Source organism: Pseudophryne corroboree, chromosome 8 (genome assembly GCF_028390025.1).
Source record: "Pseudophryne corroboree isolate aPseCor3 chromosome 8, aPseCor3.hap2, whole genome shotgun sequence".
In the NCBI taxonomy this organism is placed as follows: domain Eukaryota; kingdom Metazoa; phylum Chordata; class Amphibia; order Anura; family Myobatrachidae; genus Pseudophryne; species Pseudophryne corroboree.
The window spans coordinates 229,422,390-229,445,431 of NC_086451.1; the positions used below are offsets into that span (position 1 = coordinate 229,422,390).

The 23,042-nt window shown below is 41.8% G+C and overlaps 1 protein-coding gene and 1 pseudogene across 5 annotated transcripts in view; one reads left to right on the forward strand and one right to left on the reverse strand.

Annotated features, from left to right (window-relative positions):
- Positions 1-23,042, forward strand: part of EDA (ectodysplasin A) — a 629,423-nt gene that overhangs the window by 248,019 nt on the left and 358,362 nt on the right. The window lies entirely within an intron of this gene.
- Positions 14,616-14,734, reverse strand: LOC134950126 (5S ribosomal RNA; annotated as a pseudogene).

The following is a 23,042-nucleotide window of genomic DNA, read 5'->3' on the forward strand; positions in this document are numbered from 1 at the left end:
TCTGCCATTGCTGTTCTGCTGTTTGTGCCGCCTTGGCAGTTTATGTACGCTACTGCTGTCACATTGTCCGATTGGATCAGGACAGGCCAGTTTCGAAGAAGATGCTCCGCTTGTAGAAGGCCGTTGTAAATGGCCCTCAACTCCAGCACGTTTATGTAAAGAAGAATTTCCTGACTTGACCATCTTCCTTGGAAGGTCACCCCTTGTGTGACTGCTCCCCAACCACGGAGACTTGCATCCGTGGTCGCTAGGATCCAGTCTTGGATCCCGAATCTGCGTCCTTCTAAGAGGTGAGAGCTGTGTAGCCACCACAGGAGTGAGATTCTGGTGTTGGGGGATAGAACTATCCTCCGGTGCATATGAAGGTGGGATCCGGACCATTTGTCCAACAGGTTCCACTGAAACACTCTGGCATGGAACCTCCCGAATTTGAGGGCCTCGTATGCCGCCACCTTCTTTCCCAGCAATCTAATGCATTGATGAATGGAGACGTTGGTTTCAGAATGAGTTTTACCAAACTCTGAATTTCCAGTGCTTTCTCCGGAGGGAGGAACACTCTCAGCTGGACCGTGTCCAGAATCATACCCAAAAATGCCAACCGGGTTGTTGGAATTAAGTGTGATTTCGGCAGGTTCAAGAGCTAGCCGTGCTGTTGTAGAAGCGACAGAGACAGTGCAATGTCCTGTACCAGTTTTTCCTTGGACCTCGCCTTTATCAGGAGATCGTCCAAGTACAGGATAATTGTAACTCCTCTTTTTCTGAGAACTATCATTTCTACCATGACTTTTGTGAAAATCCTCGGAGCCGTGGCCAGGCCAAACGGCAACGTCTGAAATTGGTAATGAGTATCCTGGCTTGCAAACCGGAGATAACTCTGATGAGGGGGATAAATGGGAACATGAAGGTAGCATCCTTTATGTCCAAAGACACCATGAATTCCCCCTCCTCCAGGCTGGAGATCACCGCTCGGAGAGACTCCATCTTGAATTTTAATTTCTTCAGGAATTTTTTTTAGAGATTTTAGGTTGAGGATTGGTCGTACCGAGCCATCCGGCTTCGGCACTACAAATAGGCTTGAATAAAACCCTTCCCCTTGTTGCACCCGGGGGACCGGGATCACAACCTGATTTTGACATAATTTTTGTATTGCTCCACAGACGAACTCTGTCTGGAAGCGAAACTGGTAAGGGCGATTTGAAAAAACGGCGAGGGGGAACGTCTTGGAATTCCAGTTTGCACCCTTGGGTCACAATTTGTAACACCCAAGGGTCCAGGTCCGAGCGAACCCAAACCTGACTGAAAAGCCTTAGACGTGCCCCCACCGGTGCGGTCTCCTGTAAGGGAGACCCGGCGTCATGCAGTGGATTTGGCGGAAGCCGGGGAGGACTTCTGCTCTTGTGAACTCGAGGAGGCGGGAGTTCTCTTGCCCCTTCCTCTACCTCTGGTAGCGAGGAAGAAGTTACCTCGGCCTTTTCTATATTTATTGGGACGAAAGGACTGCATTTGAGAGTGCGGTTTCTTCTGTTGCGCAGCAGCATTAGGTAAATAAGTAGATTTACCCGCTGTGCCCGCTGATACTAAATCAGTAAGGCCGTCACCAAACAGTTCCCCACCCTTAAAGGGAAGGGACTCCATATTTTTCTTGGAATCAGCGTCAGCATTCCATTGATGAGTCCATAGCGCACGCCTAGCCGCAATTGACATAGCATTAGCCTTAGCCCCCAGGAGGCCAGCATCTCTTGCAGCCTCTTTCAAGTACGCAGCCGCGTCCCTGATATAACCAAGCGTCACTAGGATGCTATCCCTATCCAGAGTATCTAAATCCGCAGATAAACTTTCAGCCCATTTTTCTATGGCGCTACTAACCCACGCTGACGCAATAAGCGGTCTAAGCTGCGTCCCCGTGGTAGTAAAAATAGCTTTTAAAGTAGCCTCCTGCTTACGATCAGCCGGCTCCTTAAGAGTCGTCGACTGTGCCGCAGGGAGCGCTACCTGTTTAGACAAGCGTGCTAGGGCTTTGTCTACTGTGGGTGGTATTTCCGACTTATCCCTATCCACTGCGGGAAAGGGGTATGCCACCTTGATCCTATTAAGAATGAGAAATTTCTTATCAGGTGTATTCCAAATGCCATCAAAAAGGTAATTTAGTTCAAAACAAGGAGGAAAAGAAACCGAGCGTCTCTTTTCTTTGTAAATAAGGACCCTCGTTTCTGGTGTAAAGGGGTCCTCGTCAATACGTAATATGTCTTTGACAGCCACAATCATATATTGAATACTCTTAGCCAATTTAGGATCTAATCTAGAATCAGCATAAACGGCACCGGTATCAGAGTCCGTGTCGGTATCTGGGTCATCTAATTGGTCAACACCACGTTTTAGTGACCCTTGTAATAAAGCGTCATCTACTGATCTCTTCCAAATCTGCAGTTGAGAGTCAGACTCAGTAAACTTTTGATTTAATAGAGTAACATTAGCATTTAAAGCATTTAGACATTCAGCAGTCGGCGGTGCCGACAGGACCCCCAAAACATTTGGTGTCCCCAATAAATTATCCCCCTGACAGGAAAATTCTGCCTCAGACATGTTGTCTCCCTAACAGCACCCAAAAGAAAGCCTGTGAGGGAACAAAAGGAAAGGAGCCAGCTCACACCCCAGCGCCAAAGTGCAGGTCTGAAAAACACCCTCAAGTGTCACAGAGCTGCAGCGCTATAATATGTATGTAAATAATCTCCCCCCCCCCCCCCCCCCTCGTTTTATAGCCCCTGGTACTTGCTGCTGTGAGGAAGTACCAGCGCTGCTGCTTGGAGGAGGAAATGGCGTCGAGTGAGCCTGGAGGAAAAAGCCCCACCCCCAACATGGCACGCTTCTTCCCGCTTATTTTTACATGTATATTCTGGCGGGGGTTTGCGGGCAGTGCCAGGGCACTGTACAGAAATGCCAGCCTTATTTATGAGGTATTTTTAACTCCCCAGGGTGCCCCCCCCCAGCACCCTGCACCCAGCGGTGTGTACTGTCCGGGAGCCTGGCACGCACTGAGCAAATCATGCTGCGCGGTACCTCCATATGCCGTCTTTGTTGAAGATAAGATGTCTTTTCCTCACATACTCACCTGTCTTCTGACTTCTGTCTTGAAGAGGGGGGACGGCAAGCTGTGGGAGCGAGCATCCAGGAGAGCCTGGCGTTCATCTCCCCTCAGGAGCTGAAGGCATCCTGTCAGCAGCAGCAGAGCCCTGAAACTCATTAGAAGTGGGTCTAGACTGCTCTCCCCTCTTTCCTACGAAGCAGGGAGTCTGTAGCCAGCAGATCTCCCCAAAATAAAAAACCTAACATTAAGTCTTTTCAGAGAAAAAAAACAAATGATAAAACAAGGCCCAGACGCGCTGTCACTGCTGCCAGTAAGGGATTGTCAGTCCCAATAAAACAATAATATGCAAGAAGAAATTAAACTGGTGCTGGGTGTTTCTGCAATATTAATAAACAGACGTGGATGAATATTAAAAATACATAGAATTTAATAACTAAACAACAGATAATCTGTTATAAATAGCATAAAAACAATTAGGGCATGTATGAAGCTGCGAGAAAATAATGATAGCTGCTGGTGTGTGTCCATAAAGGATCCCGGACCGTGGCAGCAAGTAAAGTTCCCTGGGGAATTTTGGTGTTGAATACAGCTGGTGTTACCCATGGTGATGGAGACTTCCAGAGGCTTGAATGTAAACAGCAGGCAAGTTGTAATGATTATTGCAGGCTGGGTCTCTCCAATCAGTGCTGTGATGATGCAGTCCCACAGAGAAGATTCCAGAAGCAAGGAATATGTCAAAAGTCCATATCTGGATCCTTCTTAAAAAGTATGACACACGTGATGATGGCAGCTTGACACTTAACGCGTTTCCCTAGGCTCGGTCACCTAGCTTCATCATCTAGCCTAGGGAAACGCGTTAAGTGTCAAGCTGCCATCATCACATGTGTCGTACTTCTTAAGAAGGATCCAGATATGGACTTTTGACATATTCCTTGCTTCTGGAATCTTCTCTGTGGGACTGCATCATCACAGCACTGATTGGAGAGACCCAGCCTGCAATAATCATTACAGCTTGCCTGCTTTTTACATTCAAGCCTCTGGAAGTCTCCATCACCATGGGTAACACCAGCTGTATTTAACACCAAAATTCCCCAGGGAACTTTACTTACTGCCACGGTCCGGGATCCTTTATGGACACACACCAGCAGCTATCATTATTTTCTCTAACGTCCTAAGTGGATGCTGGGACTCCGTAAGGACCATGGGGAATAGCGGCTACGCAGGAGACCTGCGGAGCCGCTATTATCCATGGTCCTTACGGAGTCCCAGCATCCACTACGGACTACGAGAAATAGATTTACCGGTGAGTAAAATCTTATTTTCTCTCAGCTTCATACATGCCCTAATTGTTTTTATGCTATTTATTACAGATTATCTGTTGTTTAGTTATTAAATTCTATGTATTTTTTTCAGAGAAACTCTAAGAGCTCACCGAGTGCCTCCATCTCGCAGGGCACATTTTCTAAACTGAGTCTGGGGAGGGATATAGAGAGAGGAGCCAGGTTACGCCCCCTTTGAAAGTCTAAAAGTGCCCATGTCTCCTGAAGATCCGTCTATATCCCATAGTTCTTTTGGTGTCTACAACATCCTCAAGGACGTAATAGAAAAATCTTATTATACCAAAAATAACAGATAGCCAATTGTAAATTTAGATATAAATTGCAGAATGCACAAAAATACTCCAAAGAAGGTTGCCATGTGCCATCTCTTTAAGCGTAGAAACACACACAGTTTAGGTTAACCGCTTTGCTGTAATCACAATTCTGAATCTGTCCCATACAAAAATTAATTTATGTGAATATAATTTTCTCACAAATTGTATCAGAACGGACAGAGTACAGAAAGATACTGAGAAATTCTTGAAATGATTGAAATGAACTTATAAGCTGATTGAAATGAACTTATATGATTAAGCTTATAAATATAGAAAAAACATACTCTCCTTATATAGGAATGAATCTGGTACTGTGGCTTTAAATGCACCACATTATTGTAATCAGGGTTCTAAGTCTGTTTCAGAATATTGCAAGTGTTAACACCAGGTTAGGACTCCCTATATTGTTTTGGCACACCAAGAATTGTTTTTGTATTGGTGCAATATCCTGAGGGACTGTGACTGGTGTTAATGAATCTGAAAGACAGAGGTAAAATCCTGTCTGTGTAAAAACACACACAGTAGGATAATCGAATCCCCGCTACCGCTGTGTAGCGTTGGTGGGAGCTGGTGATAGAAATCCTATGTGGAGAGCTGTTTTGGACAGCTTGAGAGCGATGTGTCATACCTGGCGTGCGTTGTAGAGAGAAGTCAGCCCGCCGGAGCTCCGTTACAGAGATATTTGATGAAAAAATATATACTGATAAATCAGTATACTTTTTCTCCGGGCGCTTTAACAGAGTTGTTTTCCCAAAGCAGCTGTTAAATAAAGGTGATAGTCAGTCACCATATGAAGCAAAACAAAACAATAAATAAACAGCGCTACCAGGTGTTGGTATTCAAATCAATATATAAAATTTAATACAAACAAATTAATATCAAAAAAACACACATTAAAATCAGATGAATCGAACAAGCCTCATGTGCCAGTAATACGACCAAATGGTATTTCTATGGACTCATAAAAAGGCCAAGTGATGGTGGAATTGTTCCAATGCTTTATAATAACATATCCTGCACGGATAACCATAAGATAATTACCGGATCCTGGGTGGAAGATAGCAGGGTATCCCACCTAGCGCGGTGATGATGATTCTGTCCTGCGCAAATGTGAATGATGGTTCTCCCTTTTTGTTAAATGTCCACATACATGGATCGGTCTCCGGATAGATGAGTGTTAGATGGGTCAGAGCTCTGAAGACCACTGCGGGTCATCCCAAACATTTGTATCCAATTTTATGGTAAAGCAATGGATGATCTGTACCATAGATTCTCTGGCCTTGGCGATGTCCTGGTCATAGGCTGGCAACCTAACGCGTTTCACTGTCTGGCAGCTTTATCAAAGGTGATGTACTAGAGGCTTACTTCCCCTTATATAGGTAGTTTAATAAAGAAATCACCAGCACCTGAATAAACATTAATTACATACATTTATTTAAAATAATCTCATATTCTCTAAGGAGCAGCAGGAGAACAGACTGTATAGTAATCATAACTTTCAATTAAAAAACGAAGTTCATAAACTATTCAAAAAAGGACTTTTTTAGCTATCATATTTAAACCAACGGTCATGTGATCTTAAGCACATGACCACTCTGTCCCTTGTTATTGGCTATTACACACAACAAATCACGTCGCTATTGCAACTCAGGAATCTCCATTCAGACTCCTGGATAATTATGCCCATATTTGGATGTCCGGCAACGTCATACTTCCGGTCACGTGTTTATAGTCACGTGATCGGACATGTTGATATGACAACCACGTAATCCCGGATGTCCGAATCTCTTCTCATACAACCGATGACGTCAAAATTCCAGTCACGTGTTTACAATCACGTGATCGGGACATGCTTCGTGATGTTAAGACCTTGGAGCCTTTATTACTGCCATTCATATACACAACACCGGTACCAACCCTCCAACCACGTGGGCACGGTCACATGATCGGACGGGGACCTCTGATGTAATTACAATCACGTGATGGGGCCATAACATATAACAGAAGAAATAGCCCGTTTTATCCCTTATAGGACTCAAAGCAAATTGTCTACCTATTAACAACCTTTTTCAATTTATAAAGTGATTATATAGAACATAAAACAACAAGCACAGCATGTATGTATATTTATTTTCTGATCCTACAGATGTATTATAAACAATAATTATAATAACCAAAAATTATATATAAACTATAAATATTAATAAATAATAATACATGAATAGATTGGTCCCCAAAATCAGGAGACAACTTTCTACATTCTAGATATATATATATACAACATAGACAACACCCACTGCTATGTGTATAAATATTATCTGATTCTGTTCCAAATAATATTTATTTAACCTAAACATGATAATATTCCAAATAATATTTATTTAACCTAAACATATTTATAGAAAAATCACCATTTCTAAACAGTGACAATACTCTTTTTCTTAACAGATACTTAAAATCTATCTAGACATATAACCAAACCACGCAATGAGATTAACTAAGACCCAAAACTAGTCAGTCATAGGACCGAATTAAGTTCCATTGCTTCGTTCAAACCATGAGGATGCAGGGAATTAAGCTTAAATATCCAGTAGATCTCTTGTTTACACAGGGTTTTAAACCTGTCACCTCCTCGTTTTGTTTTTATGATTTGTTCCAAACCGGTAACCTTTAATGTACTAGGGTCCCCATGATGACATTCGAAAAAGTGTCGAGATACACTATGGTCCAGTTTTTTTATTTATGACATTACGTCGATGTTCCATAAATCTAGTTTTTAGGGGGCGCGTGGTCCTACCAATATACCTCATGTTGCAACTACAGTGCAACATATAAATCACCCAATCTGTATTACAATTAATGAAGCTTTTTATACTATATATATCCTCATCTGTGTCCATAGTAATACTTTTTGTTTGATTCATAACATGGGTACAGGTAGTGCATCTTGTTCTCCCACACTTAAAGAATCCCTTAGTTCTAGTGGCCAACCACCCTCCTTCCCCAGATTTCCCACTCGAACCATGATCATTCTTAAGCATACTTGGAGCCAACATGGTTTTAAGTGACCTATTCTTTTTAAAAATGACTTTCGGAATACAGGGAAGGTCTTCTTTCAAAAGAGGATCCTGCTTCAAAATGTTATAATTTCGACTGAAACTTTGTTTGATTTCTCTAGATCTATTATTATATTTAGTAATAAAGGCCAAATCCCTACACTGAAAGTTAGTGTCCTTCTTCTTCCCAAAAATAAGTGTCTCTCTATCTAACCCCGAGACTTCTTCAAATGTTTTTCTTACCAATTCCTTAGGATAGCCCCGACAATTAAAGGAGTAAATCATTGACTCTGCTTGTTCTGAGAAAACGTCTTTTTTAGAGCAGTTGCGTTTTATTCGCAACAATTGCCCTTTCGGAATATTATCTTTCCAGGGGGTATAATGTGCGCTGGTGTAATGAAGATACGCATTACTACCTATTTCTTTAACATAGTTTCTGGTTTCAATTTTTCCATCCACAATCTCCAGGGTTAAATCCAGATAATTGATTTTGTGTCTATCATAGGTATGTGTGAACATTAAATTAAAAGTGTTAGTGTTAAGTGACTTAACAAAATGGGAAGCCGTGTCTGAATCCCCATCCCAAATAAAAAATAAATCATCTATATAACGGCCATAGAGGACCAGGTGCGCGCCAAGATCGCCACCCCAGATGTATAGGTCTTCGAGTTGACCCATGTAGAGGTTGGCGTAACTTGGCGCGAACCTGCTCCCCATGGCCATCCCCATCACCTGTAAATAAAACGTGTCCAAAAACAAAAAATAATTGTGTCGAAGAATAAAAGCAATAGACTTTAATAAAAATGTTTTGTGATCCTCTGTGAGGTCCCCATCATTATTGAAAATCCTCTCTATTGCCTCTATACCCAAATCATGCGGGATGTTTGTGTAGAGGCTCTGAACATGTTTGGGATGACCCGCAGTGGTCTTCAGAGCTCTGACCCATCTAACACTCATCTATCCGGAGACCGATCCATGTATGTGGACATTTAACAAAAAGGGAGAACCACCATTCACATTTGCGCAGGACAGAATCATCATCACCGCGCTAGGTGGGATACCCTGCTATCTTCCACCCAGGATCCGGTAATTATCTTATGGTTATCCGTGCAGGATATGTTATTATAAAGCATTGGAACAATTCCACCATCACTTGGCCTTTTTATGAGTCCATAGAAATACCATTTGGTCGTATTACTGGCACATGAGGCTTGTTCGATTCATCTGATTTTAATGTGTGTTTTTTTGATATTAATTTGTTTGTATTAAATTTTATATATTGATTTGAATACCAACACCTGGTAGCGCTGTTTATTTATTGTTTTGTTTTGCTCCGTTACAGAGATCCCGGAAGTTGGGCGCCGGACCGGAAGTGACGCACGTTTTGCTCGGAGGAGCTTGTTCACCTGATCGTCTGATCAGACAGCCCTCCGTGAGTGCTTCTTAACTGTTGCACTTACCAATCCTGTTGCAGGAGAAACTGATTGACAGCTTATTGGACCACTAAGGACATTATATAGGTCCCAAATGACTGACAAGCTATGAGACCAAATAAAAAATAAAAAAAAATAGTGCCAGTCTTATTAGTACATGCATTGGTCACTAAAATTTAATTATAGGTCCCTGAAAGAAAATATATTGCTAGGCCAATGAAATTTGCATATTTTGGGAGACATAGATTTCTCATGGTTGTCCGATAATAGACAGGCTGTTCAACCTATACAGGTTGTAATTAGAAGAGGCAGCACAAAGGTGGTCTAAGTTGCTGTATATTGCTTTCTTGATAAATTCAGGATCTAATTCATATTCTTGATTTAAATGGCATTAAAAAGGGCAACATAAAGGTAGTCTAAATTACTATATAATGCATTGTTGGTAAATTGAGGATCTGATTCCTATTCTTGATTTGAATGGAGTTTGGTATGAATATATACTGAATATATATAAAAAGGGGGGTTGTTAATAAGATAAGCACACTGAAATAATTGAGAATAAGAATTAAATAGATGAGGAATGTGCTTGCTTGGAAATTGTGAGGGGATGTGATGGCTATGTGAATGTGATAGTCTTGTGTATGGGGTGTGCATGATGGGGGATGTGTAAGGGGTTATGAGAAAGTGTGAGCAGACCTCGGCAAGGTGAATAATGGTGATGAACGTTTACGCACGAATAGGTGAACACTCTAATGAAAAACACTCAACCTGTGAAAGAGGAAGATCTGCAGTGATGTGCTGTGAAATGTTAATTTAAGGTGACTCATCCCATTGCCTTCCGTAGCGGAAGAGTGATGGGAGTGAACCTGACCGAGAAAAATTGTGTGATGAGTGTGTGAAAAATTAGTGAAGCTGTGTAGTGACTAATTGTTTCTGAAGGCAAGTGGGTGTTGTTGTTGGTTTGGGCCGTGAATGTCATGTAAGGCTGGGAGTGTACAGAAGTGAATATGTAGTTGAGAATGGTGCTTATTCTTTGTTGATGACTTAAATTTGTTAAATCCTTGTGTATGAAATTATTGTGACTAAAAGTGTTCACCATGCAGCATAGGTGACCCTAGACAATTTGTGGTACCTTTATGTGGAGATTATTATCTCCCTAAGCTCTAGAATATTCTTCTTTGTCCTGTGGAAAAGATGCCAAATTGTATGGTTATTCAAGAAAAACACTGAAATTTATTTGTTCATTTAGGCCATCCGGGGCTACGGTCCCAAGTTTGAATGTCCATTCACTTTCTTTAGGCTCTTGTTACGTTGCCGCCCCTGATACCTAATTTGATTTGTTCGAGGCCAAATATTTTAAGTTCCTTGGGCGAACCTGAGTGACATGGAAGAAAGTGTTTGGCGACCGTGGTCAGTTGTTTGAATTTTTGTTGCTCTGTTTTGGCATTTCTTACTGATCCTATATGCTCAAGTGCCCTTTGTTTGAGTATACGGGTAGTCATGCCTCATATTTTTTTGTCACAAGGACAAGCGAGACAGTAGATGACATTAGTGCTTTTACAATTGAAATAGTCTATGATTTGTATATTGTTGTTAAATTTGTCAACTATTTCTGAGGTTCTGGAGATGTGATGACAGGCTTTACACTCTCCACACGGGTGGGTACGTGTGATAATGGGTTTTCTTGGGGGTTGTGGTGTGTAGTGGCTCTGGAATAGCTGGTCTGTTAGATTAGGTGAGCGTCTCCAGCTCAAATCGATTGTGGTGTTCAATATCGTAGCTAAATCATTGTCCAACAGCAATACTGGCCAATGTTGTTGAAGAATCCCTTTGATGTCTCTCCATTGCTCACAGAATGTACCTACAAACCTAAGGACATTGTCTTCCTTGGCAGAGAGTTTTTGCTGGAATATAAAAGATTCCCTTGTACTTTCTTGAAGAGATTTTTTTGACCTTTTAATGAGTCTTGATCTATATCCTCGTTCTTTAAGTCTCTTTGTGAGGTCTTTGCATTTCTCATGGAATACTTCTTTACTCGAACAATTCCTTTTAAGTCGGAGAAATCCCCTTTTGGAATGTTTTGAATGGTGGGTGGGAAATGGGAGCTTTGTTGATGTAGTAGAGTATTGGTGGCAGTTTTCATCCTATATATTTCAGTAGCTAGTTTTTTGTCCTTCCCTCTATAGATCCTGAGATCTAGAAAAGAGATACTTTCTGTGCTTTGTTCATGAGTGAATCTGAGGTTCAGATTATTATCATTAAAAAAATGATAGAAAATGTGAGAGTTCTTCTTGCGTCCCTTCCCAGATCATAAGAATGTCATCAATGTATCGCGTCCAAAGGACGATGTGTTTGGTGAAGTGATATTGATCTTCATGGAAGATGACTTCCTGCTCCCACCAACCCAGGAAGAGGTTAGCATATGTGGGGGCACATGCTGCCCCCGTAGCTGTACCTCTTTCCTGGGTGTAGAAGTAATTATTGAATGTGAAGTAATTTTTGCGTAGAGCAAAGTCCAGAAGAGTTAATAGGAATTAATGGAAGTCATCCAGCCCATTTGTCTGTAGAAAGTGTCTGACTGCCTTAATGCCTAGATCATGATTGATACTAGTTTAGAGGGCTTCTACATCAAGACTTACAAGCAAATGTGTGTCCTCCAGAAAGATGTCGTCAATTTTTCTTAATACATCCGTTGTGTCGTGGGTATACCAGGGTAAATTAGTTACATATTCCTTTAGGTGGATCTCCAGGAATGTGCATGCCTTCTCTAGTAGTCCTCCGTACCCCGAGACAATCGGACGCCCAGGTGACTTCTGTATGTTTTTATTAACCTTGGGTAATAAGTAAAAGGTTGGCACCCTTGGATTCTGGACTTTAAGATATTCATATTCTGCTTGTGTGATGGTGCCCAGATGTATTGCTTCTTCTATAACACTCATGTATCGTATTGTCAGATTTTTGGTTGGATCAAAGAGGCTTTTGCTGTAGCAGTTTGTATCATTAAGTTGTCTATTAACCTATTTTACATACATTTCTTTTGGCCAAAGGACCACATTGCCCCCTTTATCTGATGGCTTGATTACTATATTGTGCTAGGTTTTTATTTCTTTGATGGCTTGTTTGGCCTGGAGGGGCATGTTCCCTGTGGTTTTGAACTTTATTTTTCTTACATACAGTCTATCCAGATCTTTGGAGACCAAGTTGACAAATGTTCTCACTTCTGGACAGGTATTTTCATTTGGAAAGAAAGTAGATATCTTTCTGCAAATCTGTCTTTGTGTATGTATTCCCTTCGTTACTGGATCCATTAATTCTTCCAAACTGAGTAATGCTTCTATTTCTTCAGGGGACCCAATGTCTGTTATGGAGGAAATTGTTTTATTTTCTCTGAACTGTTCTTGATTCGCATAAAATTTAGTGAGTCAGAGTTTGTGTCCAAAGAGATTGAAGTCTGTCTGCCATTTGAATCTGTCAAATTTCTTAGTCTGGGAGAATGTAAGTAATTTCTCCAGAACCCCTTTATGTATGTTTGTAAGGGTATTTGGACAAATTTATGATTTTAAGGTGATCAGACTCTAGTATTGTTTCCTGTTCCTCCGTACAGGATATTGGTTTGGTGAGGTGGAGCCCCTTCTTCTTACTTCTTCTGGTTTTTCTTTTCCTTTTTTTGAACGCCCCCGAGAATGGCTGGTTTGATCTAAAAAATGAGCCAATGAGGCCTGTTCTGTTCTTGAGGAAAAGCGGTTCCTACGGTCTAGTGTTGATTCTTCAAGTTCCTCTGAGCTGGAAAATTCCACCTCAGAAGAGGAGGGGGTCCCTGGGTGACCTGAGGTATTCTCCCCCTTTGGAGGTCTTGTCCACTTGAATATCTTCCCTGAGTTGAAGTCTCTTTTATACATGGAGAATTTGTTTTTCTTCCGTTCAATAATACTATTTTCATATGTGTCCAATTCTTTTTTCAATTTGTCAAAGCACATTTTAAAGTTGGTATCTTGTTCCCACTTTTCCAGTGTTTTACTCAGCCTATCAATTTCCCTGGTGCATCCTTCCAGGACCAAGTTGTGTTTGTTCAATATCAGCATTAGTTCCTGAGACCATTTGAGTTAAGCTATTCTCCCATCCCTGCCTTAGATTGTCTGTAAACAGGTCAAATGATGGGAATAGCTTTGGTCTTAGACCTATTGGTGTGAATCTTTGTTTGCAGTAGTTCTCCAAACTCGTTAGATCCCAGTTGGTTCTAGCCTGTCTCTGTAGTGTATATTTCAACTTGAGGAGGTCTTCCCAATTTTGTTCCGAATCATTGGAAGTAACTTCTGTTGGGAAGATGCTGTCCAGGTCCTCAGTTCTACGTTTGGTATTCAGCTCATTCTTAAGGCTGAAGCTCATTGTAGTTGGATCAAAAAAATGCTGCTGGTAATAGATATGATTGGTTTCTCCTGTGTGAGTTGCTACAGACACAGAGGGGTTTGTGTATGTGTGACAATCCTTCCGTGCTAGATTCCAGTATATGAGAAAGACCTCAGTGGTATACACAGCAATGGGTTGGGGTTTTGGAATCTGCACTGGACCGGATTGTGAATTGGCGTTAAACAAATTTTATGCTTTGAAAGACATCTATATTGACCAACATGTAGCTACTGACTGTACCAATTAGGTTTTTTTGCGGTAGGGCTAGGTTGGTGGTGCTCCCGGACATTAGTTCAGAGCAAACTATTGTGGTTTTTTTTTTGCGAAGAAGCAAAAGAAGACTGTTTGGTTGTATCTCTGGGGCACACTTTAAATCAATCAATGTATGTATGTTGCAGATGTATAGAGTACAAAAATGGGTGTGAGTTTAAAACTTGACTTTTAATATTCTGTACAGACGATAATATTGTAATTTGTATAAACAACAATTGGTTAAAAAAGGATTAAATCAGAAGAAATAGTATGTTACTCACTTATTGTAAGTTAGGTGGCAAGTTGCTTGTCTGCACACCCACTGCATTTTTAGTGAGTATTAATATATGACGTTCATCAAAACTAAAATTTCTATTTTCTTGCTCTCTCTATCAGCTTATGAGATTTATATGTATATTCTCATAAGAGAGGAACCAGAAGACTGGCTTTCCGACTCCAGACTCCTTCTGGATAAGCAAGAATTTTAGCGCAGTCTGATATTCGTATTTGAGGTATTAGGTGATTATTGCAGTTATATATTGGTATTAACCCACTTCTATATGAGAGGATATAAGAGAGTGTTGCAGAACCAGTCACTTCTACTTTTGCCCATCTGTCCATTGAATGGGCAATGAGAGTGTGTTGTCGCCTGGAATTTCTGGTTATGAAGGAAGTAAGTACACTTCTGCTGTTTTACTGGGTGCATCAATGGATTGTAATGTCCCTGGACACTACAGTACCCGGTATTCCCAGAGAGTCTCCCTTTCTGGTACTGACCAGACTCAACGCTGCTTGGCTTCCAAGATCAGACGAGATCGGGCATGTCCAGTGTGGTGTAACTGTAGATGGTTAGGAAAACATCTACTGGCGTATGGTAGTACCCAATTGGATGAGAGAGTGTTTAAAAAGGATTTTTCAGAAACTAAAAGGTAGGTATAGAGTACAGAGGATGAGATAAATAATAGACCTTATAAATCAGGATTTGAAAATAGAATCAGTATAGCACTTCTGCTGTCCACTAGGAAGCCCCTGTTACCATACTGGGCATTGCAGAGGACAGTCCTTTATTCGTGGATGAGAGAGTGCATGAAGGAGAAAGAGTAAGACAAAATTGTGGGGGTCTACCCAACTTTTATATTAAATTGCTCAGGAAGGTAGGTCACATCCACTGAGAAATTTCCCACAAGAAGGGGTGCAAATAAATGAAGGATATGTAAATTCAGGGATATACAAAAAGAAATGTATATATCTATATATGTCCCTTAATTGTTTCTGGCTTGCAATGTTATTTCATTAGAATTGTTCCAAGGCAATAAATCCTATTATACCAAAAATAACAGATAGCCAATTGTAAATTTAGATATAAATTGCAGAATGCACAAAAATACTCCAAAGAAGGTTGCCATGTGCCATCTCTTTAAGCGTAAAAACACACACTGTTTAGGTATACTGCTTTGCTGTAATCACAATTCTGAATCTGTCCCATACAAAAACTAATTTATGTGAATATAATTTTCTCACAAATTGTATCAGAACGGACAGAGTACAGAAAGATACTGAGAAATACTTGAAATGATTGAAATTAATTTATAAGCTGATTAAAATGAATTTATATGATTAAGCTTATAAATATAGAAAAAACATACTCTCCTTATATAGGAATGAATCTGGTACTTTGGCTTTAAATGCACCACGTTATTGTAATCAGGGTTCTAAGTCTGTTTCAGAATATTACAGATGTTAACACCAGGTTAGGACTCCCTATATTGTTTTGGCACACCAAGAATTGTTTTTGTAGTGGTGCAATATCCTGAGGGACTGTGACTGGTGTTAATGAATCTGAAAGACGGAGGTAAAATCCTGTCTGTGTAAAAGCACACAGAGTAGGATAATCGAATCCCCGCTACCGCTGTGTAGCGTTGGTGGGAGCTGGTGATAGAAATCCTATGTGGAGAGCTGTTTTGGACAGCTTGAGAGCGGTGTGTCATACCTGGCGTACGTTATAGAGAGGAGTCAGCCCGCCGGAGATCCGTTACGGAGATCCCGGAAGTTAGGCGCCGGACCGGAAGTGACACACGTTTTGCTCGGAGGAGCTTGTTCACCTGATCGTCTGAGCAGACAGCCCTGGGTGAGTGCTTCTTAACTGTTGCACTAACCAATCCTGTTGCAGAGTAAACTGATTGACAGCTTATTGGACCACTAAGGACATTATATAGGTCCCGAATGACTGACAAGCTATGAGACCAAATAAAAAAATAGTGCCAGTCTTATTAGTACATGCATTGGTCACTAAAATTTAATTATAGGTCCCTGAAAGAAAATATATTGCTAGGCCAATGAAATTTGCATATTTTGGGAGACATAGATTTCTCCTGGTTGTCCGATAATAGACAGGCTGTTCAACCTATACAGGTTGTAATTAGAAGAGGCAGCACAAAGGTGGTCTAAGTTGCTGTATATTGCTTTTTGATAAATTCAGGATCTAATTCATATTCTTGATTTAAATGGAATTAAAGAGGGCAACATAAAGGTAGTCTAAATTACTATATAATGCATTGTTGGTAAATTGAGGATCTAATTCCTATTCTTGATTTGAATGGAATTTGGTATGAATATATACTGAATATTTAAAAAAAGTGGGGTTGTGAATAAGAAGGAGCACACTGAAATAATTGGGAATAAGAATTAAATAGATGAGGAATGTGCTTGCTTGGAAATTGTGAGGGGATGTGATGGCTATGTGAATGTGATAGTCTTGTGTATGGGGTGTGCATGATGGGGGATGTGTAAGGGATTATGAGAAAGTGTGAGCAGACCTCGGCAAGATGAATAACTGTGATGAACGTTTACTGCACGAATAGGTGAACACTCTAATGAAAAACACTAAACCTGTGAAAGAGGAAGATCTGCAGTGATGTGCTGTGAAATGTTAATTTAAGGTGACTCATCCCATTGCCTTCCTTAGCGGAAGAGTGATGGGAGTGAACCTGACTGAGAAAAATTGTGTGATGAGTGTGTGAAAAATTAGTGAAGCTGTGTAGTGACTAATTGTTTCTGATGGCAAGTGGGTGTTGTTGGTTTTGGCCGTCTATTATCGGACAACCTGTCTATTATCGGACAACCAGGAGAAATCTGTGTCTTCCAAAATATGCAAATTTTAGTGACCAATGAATGTACTAATAAGACTGGCACTATTTTTTTATTTTTTATTTGGTCTCATAGCTTGTCAGTCATTCGGGATCTATATAATATCCTTAGTGGTCCAATAAGCTGTCAATCAGTTTCCCCTGCAACAGGATTGGTTAGTACAACAGTTAAGAAGCACTCACGGAGGGCTGTCTGATCAGACGATCAGGTGAACAAGCTCCTCCAGCGAAACGCGCGTCACTTCCGGGATCTCCGTAACGGAGCTCCGGCGGGCTGACTCCTCTCTACAACGCACGCCAGGTATGACACATCGCTCTCAAGCTGTCCAAAACAGCTCTCCACATAGGATTTCTATCACCAGCTCCCACCAACGCTACACAGCGGTAGCGGGGATTCGATTATCCTACTCTGTGTGTTTTTACACAGACAGGATTTTACCTCTGTCTTTCAGATTCATTAACACCAGTCACAGTCCCTCAGGATATTGCACCAATACAAAAACAATTCTTGGTGTGCCAAAACAATATAGGGAGTCCTAACCTGGTGTTAACACTTGCAATATTCTGAAACAGACTTAGAACCCTGATTACAATAACGTGGTGCATTTAAAGCCAAAGTACCAGATTCATTCCTATATAAGGAGAGAGTGTTTTTTCTATATTTATAAGCTTAATCATATAAATTCATTTTAATCAGCTTATAAATTCATTTCAATCATTTCAAGTATTTCTCAGTATCTTTCTGTACTCTGTCCGTTCTGATACAATTTGTGAGAAAATTATATTCACATAAATGAGTTTTTGTATGGGACAGATTCAGAATTGTGATTACAGCAAAGCGGTATACCTAAACAGTGTGTGTTTCTACGCTTAAAGAGATGGCACATGACAACCTTCTTTGGAGTATTTTTGTGCATTCTGCAATTTATATCTAAATTTACAATTGGCTATCTGTTATTTTTGGTATAAGATTTATTGCCTTGAAACAATTCTAATGAAGTAACGTTGCAAGCCAGAAACAATTAAGGGACATATATAGATATATACATTTCTTTTTGTATATCCCTGAATTTACATATCCTTCATTTATCTGCACCCCTTCTTGTGGGAAATTTCTCAGTGGATGTGACCTACCTTCCTGAGCAATTTAATATATAAGTTGGGTAGGCTCAGGGACATTAAACTCCCTACCCCCACAATTTTGTCTTACTCTTTCTCCTTCATACACTCTCATCCACGAATAAAGGACTGTCCTCTGCAATGCCCAGTATGGTAACAGGGGCTTCCTAGTGGACGGCAGAAGTGCTATACTGATTCTATATTCCAATCCTGATTTATCAGGTCTATTATTTATCTCATTCTCTGTACTCTATACCTACCTTATAGTTTCTGAAAAATCCTTTTCAAACACTCTCTCATCGAATTGGGTACTACCATACGCCAGTAGATGTTTTCCTAATTTTCTGAGATTTTGGATTTGAGGTTTTCTTAAATTATGAGCCACAATCATCAAAATTATAACAAATAAAGGCTTGAAATACATCACTTTGCATGTAATGAGTCTATATTATATATTAGTTTCACCTTTTAAGTTGAAATACTGAAATAAATGAACTTTTGCACGATATTCTAATTTTCTGAGTTTAACCTGTACTTTCACACGTGGTATATTGCTGTATGCTACTTTCACACACATGGTATATTGCTGTATGCTACTTTCACACACATGGTATATTGCTGTATGTTACTTTCACACACATGGTATATTGCTGTATGTTACTTTCACACACATGGTATATTGCTGTATGTTGCATCTCACACATGTATATTGCTGTGTGCTGCTTTCACACACATGGTATATTGCTGTATGTTGCATCTAACACACATGGTGTATTGCTATATGCTACTTTCACACACATGGTATATTGCTGTATGTTGCATCTAACACACATGGTATATTGCTGTATGCTACTTTCACACACATGGGGCCAGATGTACTAAGCTTGAAAAGTGATAAATATCACTGTGATAAAGTACCAGCCAATCGGCTCCTAACTGTCATTTTTCAAACACAGCCTGTGACATGGCAGTTAGGAGCCGATTGGCTGGTACTTTATCACAGTGATATTTATCACTTTTCAGGCTTAGTACATCTCCCCCATGGTATATTGCGGAATGTTGCTTCTCACGCACATGGAATATTGCTGTATGTTGCATCTAACACACATGGAATATTGCTTCTCACACACATTGTATATTAGTGTTCACTCTAGGAGTGAAAAGGGGCAGGGCACCGGACTCCGGGGGCACATGTGCGCGCGAAACGGGGGGGGGGGGGGGGCGGCCACGCCTACGTCATTTTAGGGGGGCGGTGCGGCCCACAGACGCTACTATAGAGAGCGTCTGTGGCCGGCGACGTCACTGTTGGGGGCGTGCCCAGCACCTCCGTCGGTGCTGGGCTTCCCCCAGCCCTCTCCCAATGCGTGAATGGATGCCGGGCGCATGCGCACGGCATCTATACACGCCAGGAGGGCAGGAAGCGGGCGGCTGTTCTAGCAGGGCGCCGCAAAAGGGACAGGGCGGGTTTTGCCTGCTAAAAAACGGGCAGGGCGCGGCGCCCTGCTAAAACAGCCTAGAGTGAACACTAGTATATTGCTGTATGTCTCACACACACAGTATATTGTTGTATGATATGTCTCGCACCTATAATATATTGTGGTATGTTGCTCTCACACGCACTGTATATTGCTGTGTGATAAGTCTCACACCTATGGTATATTGCGGTATGTTGCTGTCACACATATGGTGAATGGAGCTTGTACTGATATACTGATCTAATTGATTCCTTTGTGGAATGCTATGTCTAAAGTTACTAATGCCATATGTATGACGTCCCAGAAATAGAACAAGTACTATGCATAGTCTACAATTCTATTCACATAACTGCCTGGGAGTACAGACAGTGAATTGCACATCATCAGACAGCTCTACAAACCACAGACAGATCCTAGAACATCTGTAGGTGCTTCAAGGCTGGAAACAGTACAATAGTCTATTTCTGCCTGTGGCCAAGTGCTTGTTACCTTAGCTATTATGGTAAATTAAGTTTGACCAGCATTAAAATAGAAACATAGAAGGGTGTCCTTCCATAGTGTAGTAATATTTGCTTTATTAGACTAAAGCACATACCAGTATTTACATCATACACATATTTATCTACTCTCCCGGATGTTGCAGAAGACTCCCTATTTTTTGGGTAGTCCCCCCCACCCCTAGAAGAGTGGGTGCTCCTCCTGCATCCTGCACGCTTCCTATTGAAGCGAACAGAATAGGTAAACAATTGCTGGAATCGCAGGTTCAAGTAGAGGGGGCGGGGCTAAATGGCGCAAAATTGTACTTAGCCCCACCCCTCACAGGAGACCTCAGAATCTCTGCATTTTGCCACAATGGGGATGGGGCTTAATGATGTCACCCTCCCCCGAAGTACCCAGATGCTTCTTCTCTCCTGGCTTTTCCCAGAGGGTAGTCTTTTAAAGTAGGTAAGTATGATCATGGCCGATCTTATTTCCATAGCATATACAATGTTTGTGCGAATACTGTATATAGTAGTATGCTTAGAAATAATCTGTTAAGTCTTAAAACAACAAGAGAAGAGAATCTTGACCAGAGACTAATGGGCCCTACAAACTGGGCGAGAATACTGAAAGATATGAACGATCTTGTTCATTAATGAACGAGATACCATTCATATCTTTCAGTGTGGAAGCACCAGCGATGAACAATGCGCGGCCCCGCGCTCGTTCATCGCTGGTGCCCCGTCGCTTGTGCATGCAGGCCAATATGGACAAGATCATCCATATTTGCCTGCACTGCTATGGAGCCGGGTCCCGTCGCTGCCCCCCCCCTGCTGCTGGGTCGGCCGTATCTGCCGTCGGGCAGCTCGGCGGCGGATCAATCAGTGTGTAATGCCCATAACTTCTATATGTCATTATTTATTTCTGAACCTATAGAAATTTATTTTTAGTGTTGATTACATTTTTGTTGTTCTTTATTACTAAAATAGAAATCTGTAATCATTCTGCAATATGCAAACTCCAACAATTGTTATGGGTTTCTGAGTGCAAAATTTAATTTTCTGAGAATTCTGACTACTATAACTTCATTAATAGGAGATGGACAAATACAGTATGGTTGCATAACAACATAAAACGGTTTGTAAAGACTGATCAAAATTCAGCAAACCTATATGTATGTTCAGGCTTTTCACATCAAAATCTGGAATCTTTAACCCTTTGTCACCTGCGTGCTGATATAACCTCTACATTTTAATGGTGCGTATACACGGTGTCATTTCTATAGAGTCAAAATCGTAATCTAAGTCGCACTATGGGGTTAATTCAGAGTTGATTACAGCAGCAAATTTGTTAGCTAATGGATAAAACCATGTGCACTGCAGGTGAGGCAGATATAACGTGCAGAGAGAGTTAGATTTGGGTGGATTATATTGTTTCTGTGCAGGGTAAATACTGGCTGCTTTTTCTCTAACGTCCTAGAGGATGATGGGGTCCACATTAGTACCATGGGGTATAGAAGGGTCCACCAGGAGCCATTGGCACTTTAATAGTTTAAGAGTGTGGGCTGGCTCCTCCCTCTATGCCCCTCCTACCAGACTCAGTTTAGAAAATGTGCCCGGAGGAGCTGGTCACAGCTAGGGGACCTCTCCTGAGCTTTCCTAATAAAGTTTAGTTTTAGAGTTATTTATTTTACAGGGAGGCTGCTGGCAACAGCCTCCCTGCAGTGTGGGACTAAGGGGGGGAGCAGTGTCCGCCCTGCGGGGTCTGAGCCACTGACTCCGCTGACTGGACACTGAGCTCCAGAGGGGCTGATCGGTCGCCGCCGCAGGGAAACGCTCACTCCAGCAGCATCCCGCCGACCCCTTACAGAGCTGAAGCAAGTGGTGAGTTAGTCACCCACCCCCCTAGCAAGCATGGGGATCGGTGTGAAGATGGCTGCAACAGGGGAGGGAGCGCGGTATTAACCGCGCTCTCGAACGGTACCAGAGGCACACTGTACGGCGCTGTGAGGGGCGCCCTGGGCCAGCGCTTAACCCTCATTTTTGGTCAGCAAGCCTGTCGGACCCCAGGGATCCCAGCCAGCACTACTCCTCAGACCAAATTTAAACTCAGAAGAGCGAGAAGACAGCGCCGGGAAGGGGGCAGAGCTTCTCCTCAGAGCGGGCCTGCAGCGTTCCAGCGCCATTTTCCTGCATGCTGACAAGCTGAAGGAAGATCCTTATCCCTCCACAGCAGCTCCAGTTTACTGTAATGGTACCAAGGGGTTGTAGAAGGGAGGGGGGCTTATTACTTGACTGTGTGTCCTATTAAGGTGCACAAGTCAGCGCTGGAAAGGTGTTTTCTCCTTGGTTTAGGCGCTGGTGTGGGTTGGCTCCAATCTCTGTCTCTCTCTTGCCATTCTTGGGGGGGAAACTGTCTTACCCCATCCTGTGTGTGTGTGTGGTGTGTTTGGTGGTCACCAGCAGCAATGTCCAGGGATACAGTGTCATATGCTGCAGAGGATTTAAACTCCCAGGATGATTCCTTTCCATGTAATCAGGTTAGCACTGGTTTAGCACAGATTCCAGCAAGGGAACCAGAGTGGTTTTCCTCTATCAGGACTTGGATTACTCACATTTCTGACAGGGTTACCAGTAATGAGTCGGCAACCCAGGTATTGTAGTCCTCTATGACTGTGTGGCCCTTGTCAGGTACCTCAGGTCACCCCTCTATATACTCCAACAAACGTGCTCTTGTGCAGGTAACACAAGACGACATGGATACCGGTTCTGACACTACAGATGGTGATGGGGATGTACTGCGGGGGTCCGCATCTCTTGCAAGGGGGGGTACAGTTGTTGATAGAGGCTATCAGGGATGTGTTAAATGCTAATGATACCACACCTGAGCAGGTTGAGGAGGCTTTTTTCACCGAAAAAAAGAAAGCCTCGCTAAC